The 13,743-nt window shown below is 46.8% G+C and overlaps 1 protein-coding gene across 1 annotated transcript in view; it reads left to right on the forward strand.

Moving 5' to 3' along the window:
• The window catches only part of ttc6 (tetratricopeptide repeat domain 6), a 228,555-nt gene that overhangs the window by 119,608 nt on the left and 95,204 nt on the right, over positions 1 to 13,743 (forward strand). The gene's annotated exons all lie outside the window — the stretch shown is intronic.

The raw sequence follows: 13,743 nt of genomic DNA on the forward strand, positions 1-13,743 counted from the left end.
GCAAACAATCACTTTTCAAAAAAACACCCATAAACTAGGAAAGTTAATTACACCATTGCAGAGAATGAACAAGAACAATTTAATTCTTTGGGAATAGCTAACTGTAGATTAACAATTTTTGACCTTCAATTTGTGATAGTGGATGCCAATAAAAGAACTATACACCTCATAATTTTGCTTCCATCTAAATGAAAATATTTTCTGACTCAGTTCTGGTTGTCATTCTGAAGGTATAGATGGCTGCTATTTGCCATATGTACTGCTCTGAAAAAGTAGCAATGCATACAACAGCTGAGGCAGATTTGATTTTGATAACTGAACTGAGGACTGACTGACCATCAGTCTAGATGTGAACTATTTCCTAACAAATCAAATGGATTCATGGTAACAATTAGCACAGCAGCAACACTCACTGCAGCAAAGTTAAATGGAGAAGCTATGTCCTCAAGCAATCACCCTTGTTTAGGCTTGGTAGCTCAAGTACCAACACAACAGCAGACTGGTGCAGAGTAAAAACATCCTGCCCAGAGCGATATCGTCCCAGGAACCACCAGACATAAAAACCAGGAAAACAACAACTCACATGTACAACCACTAGAAAACATGAAACGATGGATGGTTGCGCAGGGACAGAAGATGTTGAAATGGACTGAAAAGAATAAACAGTATTCTATTAATGCGTGGCTGTTTTCATATGGTCTATTGTCTTCCAAATTTTAGGGCAAGCAACTTCTTTTCCTTTTATAAAAAGAGTTACGTTTGTTATATGGTACATTGTGGCTTGTTGTACTCATGACTTCCAAAGTCACTTTATATATAAAATTTAAAGAATTTGAGCAGTAACTATTTTATCCACAATTTGAACAGTACATAGTTCCTTATATTTCCTTCTTTCCTTATATTTGGAACTCTAAAAATCCAAGATTTCTTCCTGCCTACATATAAAATGCATATTCTCCCATCTCATCTAATGTGTTGTCTCCTTTCTGCCTGCCTTCCAGTCTTCTAGAGACTGGTTGCTCCCTCAGTTTATGTATCACAACATTGTTGTTGAGTCATATTTGTCACAATTTAACCTCCTTCAGATCCTTTCTCCCATCTGCAAGCTTCTGAAGACTTGAAATGCAAAATAATGTGCAAAATTGCCTGTGTTGGTTCAGGATACCTTATGCCAAGCACTTTTACACTTGACTAAACTACAATACAAATTTATCTGTTGATAATAATTTTTAGCAGTAAGTAATAAGCTGAAATTATCGAATTTGATACAGTTTGGGTAAGAAATGAACAAACGAACAAGTTAATAGAGTTTGGTTTTAAGTGACAGATAATTGCTTTTCCGAAGTAAGATAACTCCCTCTTCCTTAGCAGTTAGATTACACATGCGTACCTATAGTTTTGTATGCTCTACATGCTATTGCAACAATACTAAACTGCTGACTGTCCCATAAGCAAAATAAATAACTACATAAACAGAAAACTCTTGGAAATACAATTTTGTCTCTGTGAAGTCAATTTAAAAGACAGAGACAAATTAATTGAATAAGACATAAAAAGTGTGCTCATGGCCAGTTTTGTGGTGCAGTGTCTGATAGGATGTGTAAAGATGCTGACAGTAAAATTAAACTGTGACAGTTTACACAATGTAGTCTTGATTTGCTTTTAAGCATAGAACATCACACTCAAAAGTACTTTTAAAACAGATTGCATCTACTATTACATTAAACATTTCTTGATGCAGACAGCCTCAGTTTTTACAATCCAGCAGGATGGTATTGATAGGAGGGTCCAAAACTATGCAATTCCTGCATTGATCATTTGTGTTTAACCATCCTGTGCCTTAGCACATCAGCTGAGGGCTTAGATTTCACCACTCCACAACATTTGGCTGTGGACAGCTCTTTGCATTGGGATATCTGCAAGCTTTAAGCAGACCAAAGTGTATCTTCACAAGTTGATGGCATTTCAGTAGATGTCATAATGTGTGACCTTGCAAACTGTCTGCAGACCATCACATCCTATAACACAGCTCAGCTCAGGATTAATCTGAACAAAAACCACAGTGTCTTTCTGCAAAGATTATTTTCAAATGCACTTTCCAATGGAGTGAAACCACTGATAGTCTCATGCTCCCTGCAATCTCTTTGTGAACAGCGGTGCTCAGGTGCTAAGTGTGTATGTTGGATCTGATGGGGAATGTGGTTACATCCTGCTCATTTGAAAGCTGTAGCAACAATGCTGAAGTAACTGCACAGATGCCAATGTCAAGTCACATATATTACCGCACAGTACACTGGCTGTAGCCAGCCAGCTCGGAGTCTGTCCTCAACTGAGGAGATACTAACCTCCAGGTTATATTAGTTAGCCAGGGCTTTCCTGATTAGGGTTGTTAACCTGGGACAATCACGACATAACTCCCCCCCCAACTCCATCCCAGGTCCAGGGATGTAGGTGTGGGGCTTTCACTTGTAACTTCTCTTGTGATGCTTTCACCCTAGTTCTGGTTCCTCTGACTCAGACTCAGACATTAGCAGCGAGTGTCAAACTGTGGCATGCCTCTTCCATCTGGAATGTCTCAGAAGGGTCTCCTCCCCTTCTTCCGGCGGTAATGGTACTGAGGCTGCATCCATTTCAGACTCTGAAATGTCCTCGACACTAAATGGAGGGGGAGTACCTGCGGTTTCTGACAGGCCTTCAGGCTGTTCTGAGGGGCTAGGTATGTTTTGCGCCTGCCCCATATGTGAGGTAGCAGCTTTCAGGTGATCCATGTGTTTGTTCAGGACTGTATCACCTACCTGAAGTTTGTAAGTCACGGGACCTGACCTTGCATCAACCTTGCCTTGTACATATTAAGGGCCATTCCCATGATTCTGGCAACAAAGTTCATCCTGTGAATTAAATTGTCTCTCTCAGTTAGAGGATGCATTTGGTTCCTGCTTCCATTTCACTCTCCCACCTCAGGTCTGGGAATATCAGGTTTAACCTGGTGTGGAGTCTTTTCCCATTGGCAACTCTGCTGGAGCTATCCCTGTAGTCCTATAATGCAACAGGAACAGAGACAGTTTGAATGCCATCTGACTGTAGGAAATATGCAGATTCCATGCTGGTAAATATCCTATTGTCTTTGATCAAAACTTCCAGGAGTCTGTATCGCAAACAATGCTCGCAGTTTCTCAATTATCACCCCTGAGTTTGTTGAATGACCTTTAAGCACATCCAACCATTTTGAATGGGTATCCATAATGACCAGCAACATTGAGCCCATGAAAGCACCGGCATAGTCACAGACATGTAACCGAGTCCAGGGTTTACTCAACCACTCCTACGAATGTGGGGGTACTGCTGGTGGCAACTTTTGCCCTTGTTGGCACTCTGGGCATTGCCCTACCAAAGTAGCTATGTCAGCATTCAACCCTGGCCAGCAGACATAGCTCTTGCCAGCATCTTCATCTTGGAAACACCTAGATGCCCCGATGGAATTTGGTCAGTAGCTGGTGGCGATCTTTACTCTGGACAATCACTCTCGCTCCCTATAGCAATATGTCATCCTCTACGGTAATCTGGTCTTGCTGCATCCAAAAAGGTTTCAGTCCTGTTTGTGATGGCCCTTCTGTTTCCCCCATTACCACCAGCTGTTTCAGTTTCGCTAGAACAGGATTTTTGTGTTCACTGTGTAATATTATCGGCAGTGACCAGAAGGGTGTCCAGAAAGTTTAAAACCAAAACGGACTCTTCCATGGGAGGCACCGCCAGTGGAATGTCTGCCAGTGGGAGGTGGCTCAAGGCATTGGCATTAGCCACTTGGCTTCCTGGATGGTCTTCTGATTTGGACTTGCACACTATGAGAGTATAGGCCTGCTGCAATATGATACCACACACTATGTGCAGCATTGACTTGTCTTCCTTCAGTAACCCTAGCAGGGATTTGTGATCTGTAACTGTGACAAATTCTTGTCTGTAAAGGTACTGGTGGAACTTCCTCACGCCAAAGACAACTGCTAAACCTTCCTACTCTACCTGTGTATACTTGCGTTCACTGCCAGCCAGAGTCCAGGAAGCATATGGTATTGGGTGTTCCCCCACATTGCGTCACCCATGAGCCAACACTACCCCAATATCATATGGGGAGGCTTCACATGTCAGCTTTGGATTGTAGTGGACCAACATCTTAGATGACGACAGCTGCTTTTTCACTTCCCTGAAGGCTGCTTCTTGGCTATGAGGACATATCCAAGGCTGACCCTTTTTCAATAGCAGGTGTAAAGGTGCCAAGATGGAGGCCGGGTTACATATGAATTTTCTGCAATAATTTACTAACCCAATGAAAGACCTAAGCTCTGGTACAGACGTGGGAGCTGGGGCTCCTTTGATCATCCTCACTTTCTCTTCCAATGGGTATAACCTGGTTTTATCAACTCTGTAACCCGAGTAGGCCACTTGGGGCACCGTGAACACATATTTTTTCTCATCTAAGGCATACACCCACCTGAGAGAAATATTTCAGCACTATGTGCAAGTTCTTCAAGTGCTCTTTCTTGGTCTTCCCTGTTATTAGTGCATCATCCAGGTAAATGGCAACCTGGGTAGCCCTTGTAAGATGTTTTCCATGATCTGCTGGAAAGGGTGCAGGCCGCTGATACCCCAAATGGCAACCTTTTATATTGGTATGAACCTTTATAGATGTTAATTGTGACATAACTCTGGGACTCCTCATCCAGATACAATCACAGGTAGGCGTGGCTCATGTCCTGCTTCATAAAGGATAGCCCCCGTGCCAACTTTGCGTACAAGTCCATAATGCGAGTGATTGGGTACTTATCCAGCAGTGAGAAGCAGTTAACTGTTTGATTACAATCCCCACAGGCTTCACAATCGGTATGACCAGTTCTGCCCATTCTGCTAACTGTACTGGTTTCATGATTCGTTTACTCTCCAAGCTCCTGATTTCTTACTCTACTAATGGCACTGGGTGGGCCTTGCAAGATCACAGAGCTGCTTCCTGGTCAATATGTAAAGTAGCTTTTCCCCTTTGATAGTCCCAAGCCCTTCCAGAAAATCTCCTGGGTATTTCACTAGGACTTCATCAAGGCAACCATTTTCTAATCAAAAAATGTTGAGCCAAACTAGGTGAATCTTTCTCAACCAATTTACTCCCAATGGGCTTGGGCCTGAGCCTTTTACTTTCAGCAGTGGTGACTGCACCAACTGCTTCTCATAGAAGACTGGAACCAATGTCGTACCCTTCATTTGCAACCATTTCCCAGTGTGTGTTCTCAGTCTGGCTGAGGTCTTGCGCAAGATCAAAGGTTGGAGTCCTGAGTGAATCTTGTTACAGACAGGCCTTGCAACCACAGATACAGCTGCGCCGGTATTGACCTCCATGGGAACTGGGTGACCATTTAATTAAACGTTAATTTTAATCAGTTCCAAATTGGGTGTCACTAAGCAATTTAATTGCTCCAGCCCATGTGTAGGGGGACTTTCTAGCGTGTGCACTCTCCTGGGCAGCGCCACACGAGTTTTCTTACTCAAGTTAGGCCTTGTGGGACACCTTTGCTGTCTCAAGTCCACATACCAGGAGCAACTGCAATGGCTTGCTGACCAGATCCTGGTAAACTGTTTCACTCTTCAGCCGAGGCTTGGCTTTGTTGTGGAGTTCTGTGTACAAATCGTTATTCAGTTTCTACCACCAGGAAGAAAGGAAACACCTGAGTGGCCAGTGACAAGCAATGTCCTTCACATCAAAGGGCAATGCTGCGTGATCAAACAGTAAAGGGGAGGCCAGGAATTAAATGAAAATAGAGTTGGAGGGGGAAATAATACACTCCACTCCCTGCGGCGCCCACCTCTCCCTGAACAACTCAAGGGTGTTGCTGGACTGCGTGCTCCTTCTCCAAGGACACCCGGGCTCTAAAATAACCACGGAAGAGGGGCAGGTAATCAGTCCTAATGAGCCCCTCCAGCTTGGCCAGTCCAGGAGCAGACCCACGAGGAGGTCTTCAGACCTGCCCTCCCCCCTCCGTACAGGGTACCCGAAGATCAGGAACGTGGGACTGAAGTGCAACCAGAAACAGAGAAGAAGGTTTTTAGGAAAATCAAAAAGGAAGTGCAGGCGCCCACACCCAACATAATCTCCTTTTTTTTATTAGAATGAACAGAACTCCTGACACTTTTTTCTTTTTAATATAACCTCCACATTACCACCTAACTGTAGTAGTGCTTATATTTTCCCCAGCACCCATGTTGTGTGTGTGCAGCTGTGAGACACAGTGATAAACAACAGATGTACGAATCTTCATTCAGTTTCCACCACCAGGAAGAAAGGAAACACCAAGATGGCCAGTAACAAGCAGTGCCCTTCTTAGGATACCGCGTGCTCCTTCTTCAGGGACAACCGGGCTCTGACATACCCACAGAAGAGGGGCAGGCAGTTAGGCGGTAGTGTGGGGCCGAAAAAAAAATTTTAAAAATAAAAAAAAACAGTTTTATCCCCAGTGGAGGGATCTCTACGTGGGAATCCTCCCCCTTTCTCTCGGGAATCTGGGGTGGAGGGTGCTGCACGCAGCAGTCCCCTGCAACTGCAGATTGCGGTGGCTCACAGACTCCCAGCTCAACTGCTTGTTCTGTGGCGCTGTGGAGTCCGTGGACCACGTGTATATTGGGTGTGGGCGTTTGCACTCCCTTTTTGATTTCCTAAGAAACCTCCTTCTCTGTTTTTGGTTGCACTTCAGTCCCACACTCCTCATCTTCGGACACCCGGTATGGAAGGGGGAGGGCAGGTCTGAAGACCTCCTCATGGGTCTGCTCCTGGGCCTGGCCAAACTGGCCATAAACAGGTCCAGGCAGCGGGAACCACCCGAGTGGGCAGTGACAAACACTGCCCTTCACATCAAAGGGCAATGCTGTGTGATCAAACAGTGAAGGGGGAGGGTAGGGACTAAATCAAAATAGAGTTGGAGGGGGAAATAATGCACTCCACTCCCTGTGGCACCCACCTCTCCCTGAACAACTCCAGGGTGTTGGTGAACACCGCGTGCTCCTTCTCCAAGGACACCCGGGCTCTAACGTAACCGCGGAAGAGGGGCAGGCAGTCGGCCCTAACGACCCCCTCCACGGCCCGCTGCCTGGACCTGTTTATGCCAGTTTGGCCAGGCCCAAGAGCAGACCCATGAGGAGGTCTTCAGACCTGCCCTCCCTCCTCCGTACCGGGTGCCCGAAGATCAGGAACGTGGGACTGAAGTGCAACCAAAAGCAGAGGAGGAAATTTTTAAGAAAATCAAAAAGGGAGTGCAAGTGGCCACATCCAATAAAACTTTCTGGTTAATATTTTTTCCAAGGTGTGTGTGTGCAGCTGTGAGACACAGTGAAAGACACAAAGTGCATGAATCTTTATTCAATTTCCCCCACCAGGAAGATAGGAAAACATCCGAGTGGCCAGTGACAAGCACTGCCCTTCACCTCAAAGGGCAGTGCTGTGTGATCAAAACAGTGAAGGGGAGGGTAGGGACTAAATCAAAATAGAGTTGGAGGGGGAACTAATGCACTCCACTCCCTGCGGCACCCACCTCTCCCTGAACAACTCCAGGGTGTTGGTGGACACCGCGTGCTCCTTCTCCAAGGACACCCGGGCTCGAACGTAACCGCGGAAGAGGGGCAGGCAGTCAGCCCTAATGACCCCCTCCACGACCTGCTGCCTGGAACTGTTTATGGCCAGTTTGGCCTCCCCACGAGGAGGTCTACAGACCTGCCCTCCCTCCTCCGTACCGGGTGCCCGAAGATCAGGAACATGGGACTGAAGTGCAACCACAAGCAGAGGAGGAAATTTTTAAGAAAATCAAAAAGGGAGTGCAAGTGGCCACATCCAATATAACTTTCTGGTTAATATTTTTTTGTTTTTGGAAGATAGGAAAACACCCGAGTGACCAGTGACAAGCAGTGCCCTTCACGAGAAAGGGCAATGCTGTGTGATCAGCATTCCTCTCTTTTTTTAAAACCCCCACACTACCACCTAAGTGCGGTAGTGCTTATTTTTTTCCCCAGCACCCATTGTGTGTGTGCAGGTGTGAGACACAGTGAAAGACACAAAGTGTACGAATATTTATTCAATTTCCACCACCAGGAAGATTGGAAAACACCCGGGTGGCCAGTGACAAACACTGCCCTTCACATCAAAGGGCAGTGCTGTGTGATCAAAACAGTGAAGGGGAGGGTAGGGACTAAATCAAAATAGAGTTGGAGGGAGAAATAATGCACTCCACTCCCTGCGGCGCCCACCTCTCCCTGAACAACTCCAGGGTGTTGGTGGACACCGCGTGCTCCTTCTCCAAGGACGCCCGGGCTCTAACGTAACCGCGGAAGAGGGGCAGGCAGTCGGCCCTAACGACCCCCTCCACGGCCCGCTGCCTGGACCTGTTGATGGCCAGTTTGGCCAGGCCCAGGAGCAGACCCACGAGGAGGTCTTCAGACCTGCCCTCCTTCCTCCGTACCGGGTGCCCAAAGATCAGGAGCCTGGGACTGAAGTGCAGCCAGAAACAGAGGAGAAGGTTTTTAAGGAAATCAAAAAGGGAGTGCAAACGCCCACACCCAATATATACAAGGTCCACGGACTCCACAGCGCCACAGAACAAGCAGTTGGGCTGGGAGTCCGTGAACCACTGCAATCTGCGGTTGCAGGGGACTGCTGCGTGCAGCACCCTAACTTTCTGGTTAATATTTTTTTTTTTCAAAAAAGGAAGCAGAAACTAACAGTAACATACTGACTGTAACACCAGCCAGCACAGAGTCAGTTCCTAAACTGAGAAGACTCTGAATCTCCTGTTTATACTTTTTTTTTTAGGACACTGACTACATCACAGAGTCAGTTCCCTAAACTGAGGAGATTCTAAATCTCCTGGTTATAATACCCACCTAAACAGCAGTAGTGCTATTTCCTGGTTATGTTTTTTTTTTTTTCCTCTTTACCCCCACACTACCGCCTAAGTGCGGTAGTGCTTATTTTATCCCCAGCACCCATGGTGTGTGTGTGCAGGTGTGAGACACAGTGAAAGACACAAAGTGCACCAATCTTTATTCAATTTCCACCACCAGGAAGATAGGAAAACACCCGGGTGGCCAGTGACAAACACTGCCCTTCACATCAAGGGGCAGTGCTGTGTGATCAAAACAGTGAAGGGGAGGGGAGGGACTAAATCAAAATAGAGTTGGAGGGAGAAATGATGCACTCCACTCCCTGCGGCGCCCACCTCTCCCTGAACAACTCCAGGGTGTTGGTGGACACCGCGTGCTCCTTCTCCAAGGACACCCGGGCTCTAACGTAACCGCGGAAGAGGGGCAGGCAGTCGGCCCTAACGACCCCCTCCACGGCCCGCTGCCTGGACCTGTTGATGGCCAGTTTGGCCAGGCCCAGGAGCAGACCCACGAGGAGGTCTTCAGACCTGCCCTCCTTCCTCCGTACCGGGTGCCCAAAGATCAGGAGCGTGGGACTGAAGTGCAGCCAAAAACAGAAGAGAAGGTTTTTCAGGAAATCAAAAAGGGAGTGCAAACGCCCACACCCAATATATACATGGTCCACGGACTCCACAGCGCCACAGAACAAGCAGTTGGGCTGGGAGTCCGTGAACCACCGCAATCTGCGGTTGCAGGGGACTGCTGCGTGCAGCACCCTAACTTTCTGGTTAATATTTTTTTTTTTTATTATTATTATTTTTTTTTTATTTTTTTTTTTTTTTTATTTTAACCCCCACACTACCACCTAAGTGCGGTAGTGCTTATTTTATCCCCAGAACCCATGGTACACTCCTTTTTTCCTTCTTTTTTAACCCCCACACTACCGCCTAAGTGCGGTAGTGCTTATTTTATCCCCAGCACCCATGGTGTGTGTGTGCAGGTGTGAGACACAGTGAAAGACACAAAGTGCACCAATCTTTTATTCAATTTCCACCACCAGGAAGATAGGAAAACACCCGGGTGGCCAGTGACAAACACTGCCCTTCGCATCAAAGGGCAGTGCTGTGTGATCAAAACAGTGAAGGGGTGGGTAGGGACTAAATCAAAATAGAGTTGGAGGGAGAAATGATGCACTCCACTCCCTGCGGCGCCCACCTCTCCCTGAACAACTCCAGGGTGTTGGTGGACACCGCGTGCTCCTTCTCCAAGGACACCCGGGCTCTAACATAACCGCGGAAGAGGGGCAGGCAGTCGGCCCTAACAACCCCCTCCACGGCCCGCTGCCTGGACCTGTTGATGGCCAGCTTGGCCAGGCCCAGGAGCAGACCCACGAGGAGGTCTTCAGACCTGCCCTCCTTCCTCCGTACCGGGTGCCCAAAGATCAGGAGCGTGGGACTGAAGTGCAGCCAAAAACAGAGGAGAAGGTTTTTCAGGAAATCAAAAAGGGAGTGCAAACGCCCACACCCAATATATACATGGTCCACGGACTCCACAGCGCCACAGAACAAGCAGTTGGGCTGGGAGTCCGTGAACCACCGCAATCTGCGGTTGCAGGGGACTGCTGCGTGCAGCACCCTAACTTTCTGGTTAATATTGGTCAGCCAAGGCTTTCCTGATTGGCCCAGGTTAACAAACCCAATCAGAAATCTCGTTGACAATGAGGTGTACCTGGCTCCAATCACAACAAAGGCATTATGTCAAATGAATGTGAAAGTCTGATGGGAAATCATTCCAGAAGATTTGCATTGAAGTGCAGAGAATTACAGGGACAGAAATTGGCTGCTCAGTTTAACCAGTCCACGCTGGTGTTTATTTGCTATTTGTGCCTCCTCCCAAATTTCTTCACTTAAGTCCTCCATCTAAACTTTGCTTTGCCAATTGTATGTCCAGCTTTCACAAATGCATCTGTGCTAATCAATTATACCACTCCCTGTGGTCGCACGTGGTCCACATACTTACCACTCATTGGTTAAAGGATTCCTTATTGGATTACTTTTTGCCTACGTTATATTGATAATCTCTATTTAAGCTCCTTCACACAAGAGGAAACATTCCATCCACTTCATCAAAGCCTTTCATTAATTTTAAAACCTGCATTTAGAGACCCTTCGGTATTCTTTTTTAAAGAGAAATCAACCCATCTTGTCAATCTTTCCTAATGTGGACCTGCACATTTCTGCATCAATGTTTTACTCCTCTTTGCACGCTCTCTAGTGCCTGTCCAACCTTTGTATATTACAGTGACCAAAACTATATAGAGTGCTCTAAATGTAGTCGAGGAGGAGAAAGTAAGGACTGCAGATGGTGGAGATCTGAGTCGAGAGTGTTGTGCTGGAAAAGCGCAGCAGGTCAGGCATCACCGAGGAGCAGGAGAATTGATGTTTTGGGCATAAGCCCTATATCAGGAATGTGCTGCCTCGTGTTTTTCCATGGGGTCTAAAACTATTTTATGCAAGAATATGTCTATATTAAGGTGAAGATAAACAGCAACCATATTTTGTGGTGTAGCCTCACATACATAATTGTGTCTTAGGGCTCTAATACTCTGCTGATTGCCACTGTGCATAGCATGGAGCTAAACGGTGGGTGGCATGGTGGCACAGTGGTTAGCACTACTGCCTCACAGCGCCAGAGACCTGGGTTCATTTCCCACCTCAGGCGACTGACTGGAGTTTGCACATTCTCCCCGTGTCTGCGTGGGTTTCCTCCAGGTGCTCCGGTTTCCTCCCACAGTCCAAAAATGTGCAGGTTAGGTGAATTGGCCATGTTAAATTGCCCGTAGTGTTAGGTGAAGGGGTAAATGTAGGGGAATGGGTCTGGGTGGGTTTCGCTTCGGCGGGTCAGTGTGGACTTGTTGGGCCGAAGGGGCTGTTTCCACACTGTAAGTAATCTAATTTAAACACTCAGTGCTAATGGCATGTGATGCAGTCAGCTTAAGACAGTCTTAAGAGAAGCTACACTGAATGAGAAGAGGCTACTCAATGCTATTGCTGTAAGCACACCCCCAAGCATAATGCACACAATCACAGACTTCTGATGATGTTCCTCTCCATAGATGCTACCTGACAAACTGAATATTTTCAGCAATTTTGTTTTCATCTCAGAGTTCAAGCCTCTGCAGCATTTTGCTTTGGCACTGACTTGTATCCTTTCTATTGCGGGACAAGGGATGTAAAATAAATAAGAGCAGAGCAGCATTGGCAGAGGAGGAGGACACCTGCATGATAGCTTCAATGGGGCAAGTGATCTTCCTTATCCTGAGGCTGACTTTACAGAGTCCGTGTCTCCCAGAATTGCTGAGAACAGTGATAATTGTGATCTGCTCCAGCCTTGCAGCACTTTGCAGTTCCCAGCTCTTTCAGGTATTATGAGTGAGCTGCATCTAGTGGTACTATGGACCTCCTGTTCGCCATCCCTCTTCCCTTATTTCATAAAAGCTTCTCCACTCCTGACTTTCTGATTACAGATACCAAAGAACTGTCATTTCCCAGCCAGGAGAGGAGAGAAAGAATAAAGCAACATTTATAACAATGCCTTGGCATTTATCTGTCCTTTGCATCCATCAGCTCAGATATTGACGCTGCATGAGTGTTATATAATTTTGATCAGTACAATGTTGCATGCGTGGCAGTAATGAGGCCAGTGTCAAAGAATGCTTGGCTTGCCAGCTCACCAGAGGGCAAGGTCACAGTTCAGATAAAAGAGTTTCACATTAGGATCTCAAAGCAATGATATGCAGGAGAAAGCCGAAGGGAATGCCACGCTAATGCCAAATACATTGGCTGACATTCCAGTCAGCTGTTGTCATGGTCGAGCAAGAAGCTTGTAGCCATCTGCATTGTCTGGCTTTAATTTGGCAGAGGATGCTGTACAAAATTTGCCCTCTCAGCAATCTCTGCTGCATCTCTCTGTCGTAATGCTAATCCAGGGTGTGATAAAATGATTGCAAAGGCTGCATTTTTGAAACTGAAACTCAATAGCTCCAGATTTCTGGGAAGGGGAGTTGCCTGGCCATGGCCTCATACTTCTGAGACTCAGAGAAATTAGCCCCTGACAAAGGTTGCTAGGAAAACTGAGGCTGACTACCAAAAAGAAGCATCAAAAAGTGTGGCGCTAGAAAAGCACAGCAAGTCAGGCAGTATCCGAGGAGCAGGAGGGTCGATGTTTTGGGCATAAGCCCTTCTTCAGGAATGTCGTGGGGGAGGGGGCTGGAGGCGCGGAAGGGGGCTGAAAGATATATAGGAGGGTGGGAGTAGGTTTGGGTAGGTAGCTGGGAAGGCGATAAGTAGATGCAGGTGGTGGTAATAGTGATAGGTCAGAGGGGAGTGTAGAGTGGATAGGTGGGAAGAAAGATGGACAGGTAGGACGGTTCAAGGGGGCAGTGTTGAGTTGGAGGGTTGGATCTCGAATGAGAGGGGAGAGGAGAGATAAGGAAATTGGTGAAGTCAACGTTGATGCCGTGTAGTTGAAGGGTACCAAGGCGCAAGATGAGATGTTCTTCCTCCAAGCATTGAGTAGCTTGGATTTGGTGGTAGAGGAGGCCCAGGACTTGCATGTCCTTGGGGGAGTGGGAGGGGGAGTTGAAGTGGTTGGCCACAGGGCGGTGGGATTGGTATCCTGTTTCCCCAATGCGGAAGAGACCACATCGAGAGCAACAGACACAGTAGGTGAGGTAAAAACAATGACTGCAGATGCTGGAAACCAGATTCTGGATTAGTGGTGCTGGAAGCACCAGTTCAGGCAGCATCTGAGGAGTGTTGCTCCACAGTAGGTGAGGTGTTTGGATTTGCAAGAAAA

The sequence above is a fragment of the Chiloscyllium plagiosum genome, unplaced genomic scaffold (genome assembly GCF_037043375.1).
Source record: "Chiloscyllium plagiosum isolate Xiang-an unplaced genomic scaffold, Cpla_swu_hap1 HiC_scaffold_8, whole genome shotgun sequence".
Lineage (NCBI taxonomy): Eukaryota > Metazoa > Chordata > Chondrichthyes > Orectolobiformes > Hemiscylliidae > Chiloscyllium > Chiloscyllium plagiosum.